We start from the raw sequence: 6,000 nt of genomic DNA, 5'->3' as shown, positions 1-6,000 counted from the left end.
GTACCCGAAGGAATCAATAGAGAGCAATGGAAGGTTTACAAGCAGAGCTCGCTGAGATGAGGATTCACATGAATCAGTTCATGGAAGTGGTCTAAGGAGTGGCTCAGGGACAACAGGAGATTAGATTGTTGGTACAGGGGAATCCCCCTACTACTCAACCGGAGGTTGTGGTTGATCCTCCCGCTGGAGAGGCTAATGGATCCAATGGACCGGGGCCTATCCCAATCCCACATGGCAACCTTGGTCAACAACCCATCCATGATGATCAGGAGGATCAATTCCCCCTGCTTCAGGAGGACTTTGGCATGGGCCATGGTATGGATCCTATGTTTCGGAGACGGGAAGAGAGGTTGAAAGCTGTGGAAGGGCAGAATGCTCTTGGTGTGGATGTTGCTGACTTGGGGCTGGTCCCAGGCGTGAGAGTTCCGCCAAAATTCAAAGTCCCCGTGTTTGATAAGTACAATGGCAACTCTTTCCCGAAGACTCATGTACAAGCTTACTTCCGCAAGATGATCGTGTATTCCGATGATGAGAAGTTGCTCATGTACTTCTTCCAGAACAGCCTAGCTGGGGCATCCTTGGAGTGGTATATGAGGCTGGACAAAGCCCATATCCGCTGCTGAAGAGACTTGGCTGAGGCCTTTGTGAAGCAATATCAGTACAATGCGGATATGGCACCTGACATGACTCAGCTCCAGAATCTGTGTCTCAAGAGCAACGAGTGCTTCAAAGAGTATGCTCAATGCTGGAGAGAGTTGGCTTCCCGTGTTCAGCCTCCAATGTTGGAAAAAGAGGTGGCCAACATGTTTATGAACACACTGCTTGGATCTTATTTGGAGCGTCTGGTGGGTTGCAACGCCTCGAATTTTGCTGATGTGGTCTCTACCGGTGAGAGGGTGGAGAACTACTTGAAGACGTGTAAGATCCAAAATGGGGTTGGATCATCTTCGGGGTCAAAGAAGCCGTTCTTAGGAGGACAGAAGAGGAGAGAAGGGGATGCAAATGCTGTGTTTTCTTATCAGAGCAGAGGTAACCGAAGGAGCAGTTTTCAGAATTACCATCAACAACCTTATGTTGCAGCTGTGACCATTCTGGCTGCAGCACCAGTTCAACAACAACAACCTCAACGTCAACAAAATCAATACCAACAACAACAGGGTAACAAACCTGCTTATCAACAGAGACAGAGGATGATGGATAGGCGTTTCGAAACTCTTCCGATGTCGTATGCCCAGTTGCTTCCCAACCTTCAACATTTGCAACTTGTGCAGTTACGCACTTTGGCTCCTCCCGTTGGCAGGCTTCCAGTGGGTTATGATGCCAATGCTAGGTGTAATTTCCACTCTAGGGCACCTGGCCACACTATTGAGAACTACAAAGCTTTTAAGCACGTAGTTCAGGACCTTATTGATTCAAAGGCCATTAACTTTGCGTCGGCTCCTAATGTTGTCAACAATCCTATGCCGCAGCATGGTAGAGCAAATGTTAACATGGTCGAAGGAGAAGTCAAACTAGTCAAGGAGGTGTTGAAGCTGAAGACTCTGCTGTTAGAAATCAAAGAATACTTGCTAAAGGCAAATGTTTTCCCCGGTTGTGGGAGCGGTTGTTTGGGTTGTGTTGCATAAAATGGGGGTTGTGTGAAGCTGCAACAAGGTATCCAGGCCTTGCTTGACGATGGTGTCCTTCAAGCTGAAGACCTATCTGCCCAAAGGTCTGTTGAAGGGGTTGTTGAGAATGTAGATGTTGATCCTCTTTTTCCTGAAGATGCTGAAGAATTTACAAATGTTGTTCCTGCTGATTTTGTAATTCCCAATGATGTAATTAATTTTTCTGATGTTGTTACTTCTACAACTTCAACGCCTCAGACTCGTCAGGGGCCGATTACTTTCTCCAGTGCTGACATCATTCAGTACGGCCAGGTCTCTGCAATCAACAAAGAAGATGGGGATAGTGATTGCGACATTGACAACTGGGTGCGTCCAAGGGTCCCGGGTGAAGTTCTCCGCAACTGGTCTTCTGAAGAGATTGTCCAAGTCACTCTTCTTAAAGAGTAATTTTCTTTGTTTATTCATGCATATCCAAGTCTTACATTCCGCCCAGGGCGTGATGACTCATTGTAGGGCTCATCTATGTGGATACCTGCATTTTTTATCATAAATAAAGGACGTCTTTTTGCATTCAAATATTTTGTTCACTGTCTTTCTATTTTTGCAGTTTTAAAAAAAAATACATATTTGGCAATGTTTTGTTTAGTTTTCACTCCTTGTTCACACTCATAAGCACATACCATCACTCATGCAAATGCACGTCACCGGATCCTATTGATAACAGTTCTACTATGACTCGCTTTGACTTTTAAAATCCAATCTTTCAAGCTGAAGAAGAGGGTGACGAAAATTGTGAACTCCCTGAAGAACTTGCCAGGTTGTTAAAACAAGAGGAAAGGGTCATTCAACCGCATCAAGAGTCTATTGAATTGATTAATCTCGACACCGAGGACGCCAAGAGAGAAATCAAGATAGGGGTTGCTTTGAAAGATAATATGAAGAAGGGGCTGATTGAATTGTTGCAAGAGTATGTTGACATCTTCGCTTGGTCTTATCAGGACATGCCAGGGCTTGACACAGACATTGTGGTACACCGTTTTCCTCTCAAAGAGGATTGTCCTCCGGTCAAGCAGAAGCTCAGAAGAACAAGATCAGAGATGGCTGTCAAGATAAAGGAAGAAATGCAAAAACAGTTGGATGCAGGGTTTCTAGCAGTTACCAATTATCCGCCATGGGTTGCAAATATCGTTCCAGTACCTAAAAAGGATGGAAAGGTACGAATGTGTGTTGACTACCGGGATCTGAACAAAGCTAGTCCTAAAGATGATTTCCCATTACCTCACATCGACGTTTTGGTGGATAACAAGACTCAGTTCTCGGTATTCTCCTTCATGGATGGCTTTTCTGGCTATAATCAAATTAAGATGGCACCAGAAGACATGGAGAAGACAACTTTCATAACCCCATGGGGCACCTTCTGCTACAAGGTGATGCCGTTTGGTCTGAAAAATGCTGGGGCAACATATCAATGAGCTATGGTAACTCTTTTCCATGATATGATTCATCATGAAATCGAGGTTTATGTTGATGATATGATTGCCAAATCTCAGACGGAAGAAGAACATCTGGTGAATTTGCAGAAACTGTTTGAGCGTTTGAGGAAATTCAAGCTGAGGCTTAATCCGAACAAGTGTAATTTCGGGGTGAGATTTGGAAAACTGTTGGGTTTTATTGTTAGTGAAAAAGGGATTGAGGTGGATCCGGCCAAAGTGAAAGCGATACAAGAAATGCTTGAGCGAAGAACAGAAAAACAAGTCCGCGGTTTCTTAGGAAGGTTGAACTACATTGCAAGGTTCATCTCTCACCTAACAGCCACATGTGAGCCAATATTCAAATTGTTAAGAAAGGATCAGGCTATCAGGTGGAATGATGATTGCCAAAGGGCTTTCGAGAAGATAAAAGAGTATTTGCAGAATCCTCCAATCCTTATGCCTCCAGTCCCAGGGAGACCGCTGATTATGTATTTGACAGTACTTGATAATTCCATGGGTTGTGTTCTCGGTCAACATGACGATACAGGTAGGAAAGAGCATGCCATCTACTACCTGAGTAAAAAATTCACAGATTGCGAGTCGAGATACTCAATGCTTGAAAAGACATGTTGTGCACTTGCATGGGCTGCTAAGCGATTGAGACAATACATGCTGACTCACACGACACGACCTTACTGATCTCCAAAATGGATCTAGTCAAGTATATATTTGAGAAGCCAGCTCTCACCAGAAGGGTTGCTCGTTGGCAAATGGTACTGACAGAGTACGACATCCAGTATACATTCCAGAAAGCCACCAAAGGGAGTATTCTGTCAGACTATCTTGCTCAGCAACCGATTGATGATTATGAGCCGATGAAGTTTGATTTTCCAGATGAAGACATCATGTTCCTCAAGATGAAAGACTGTGAAGAACCAGTTGTTGAGGAGGGACCTGATCCAGATGAAAAGTGGACTTTAATGTTTGATGGGGCCGTCAATGCCAAAGGAAGTGGGATTGGTGCAGTCATTACTACTCCGAAAGGTGCCCACATGCCTTTCACCGCTCGTCTGACCTTTGAGTGCACCAATAATGAAGCTGAGTATGAAGCATGTATCTTGGGTATTGAGCAAGCCATCGATTTGAGAATCAAGACTTTGGACATCTTTGGAGATTCAGCTCTAGTGATCAATCAAGTGAATGGTGATTGGAATACTCTCCAGACTAATCTGGTCCCCTACAGAGATTACACGAGAAGACTGTTGAATTTCTTCACAACAGTAAAGCTATATCATATACTTCGTGACAAAAACCAGATGGCAGATGCTCTTGCTACTCTATCCTCCATGATTAAGGTGATTCGGTGGAACCATGTTCCCAAGATCGATGTTATGCGCCTTGATAGGGCCGCGTATGTGTTTTCTGCTGAACTGGTATTTGATGACAAGCCCTGGTACCACGACATCAAGTGCTTTCTGAAGAATCAAGAGTACCCTGCAGGGGCATCCAACAATGATAGAAAGACTTTGAGAAGATTGATAGGCAGTTTCTTCTTGAACAAAGACGATGTGTTGTATAAGAGGAACTTCGACATGGTTTTGCTCAGATGCGTGGATAGACACGAAGAAGACATGTTAATGCAAGAAGTTCATGAAGGCTTCTTCGGTACTCATGCCGGAGGACATGCAATGGCTAAGAAATTGTTGAGAGCGGGTTATTACTGGATGACCATGGAATCTGATTGTTTCAAATATGCTCGGAAGTGTCATAAATGCCAGATTTATGCTGATAAGGTGCATGTGCCGCCAAATCCTCTGAATGTGATGTCTTCGCCGTGGCCGTTTGCTATGTGGGGCATTGATATGATTGGAAAGATTGAGTCGACTGCTTCCAATGGGCATCGCTTCATCCTTGTTGCCATCGACTATTTCACCAAGTGGGTCGAAGCAGCGTCATTTGCGAAGGTCACCAGACATGTGGTTGCCCGATTCATTAAGAAAGAAATCATTTGTCGTTATGGGATTCCCGAAAGAATCATTACTGATAATGGTTCTAACCTCAATAACAAAATGATGAAGGAGTTGTGCAAGAACTTCAACATTCAACATCACAACTCTTCCCCTTATCGTCCTAAGATGAACGGTGTTGTTGAGGCAGCAAATAAGAACATAAAGAAGATTGTGCAGAAGATGGTCATTACGTACACTACGCCAAAAATGACTTTTAACAGCGCATCTTAGACAGCGCTTTTAAAAGAAAGCGCTGTCTAAGGTTAAAATTAAAATAAAACACGGAAAATGTTCCAAAAAAATAATGAAAGCGCTGTCTAAGGGGGGGTATTAGACAGCGCTTTCTAAAAGCGCTGTCTAAGACCCCCCCTTAGACAGCGCTTTTAGAAAGCGCTTTTAAATATAGACCTTAGTCAGCGCTTTTGATAAAGCGCTGTCTAAAGTCTTTAAATTAAAAAAAAAAATTAAAACTAAAAGCGCTGTCTTTAAATTTTTCGTTCCGTTGTGCCAGAGCTCATCGTCGACGGTGGTGGAGCTCAAACCAGGAAACAAAATGACTCAAACCCTTCGTCTTGTCCTCCTAGGCATAAAGACCACCACCCCAAGACCTAACTCTCAATCAAACAGGAGAATCGAAAGGAAGAAATCATGAACCCTAAAATCCTAAAGATAAATTAAATGGCCATGAGAGAGAGTCAAAGTCTCAAACCATAGGGATTTGACTCCATCAGGCGAGCTTTACATGATGGGAACAAAAAAAGGTCAATCGAGGAACTTGAGTCACTACCTCGTCGGAAAAGATGACCAGAGTGAGGGCAACGACGACGAAGATTTCAGGCGAGGTCTCCTCTCTTACTTTTCTATGCTTTCTCTTCTTCTTCCTCTATTAAAAAAATAAGTGAGGGTTGAGAG

Source organism: Lathyrus oleraceus, chromosome 5 (genome assembly GCF_024323335.1).
Source record: "Lathyrus oleraceus cultivar Zhongwan6 chromosome 5, CAAS_Psat_ZW6_1.0, whole genome shotgun sequence".
Lineage (NCBI taxonomy): Eukaryota > Viridiplantae > Streptophyta > Magnoliopsida > Fabales > Fabaceae > Lathyrus > Lathyrus oleraceus.
This window is presented reverse-complemented; position numbering follows the sequence as displayed.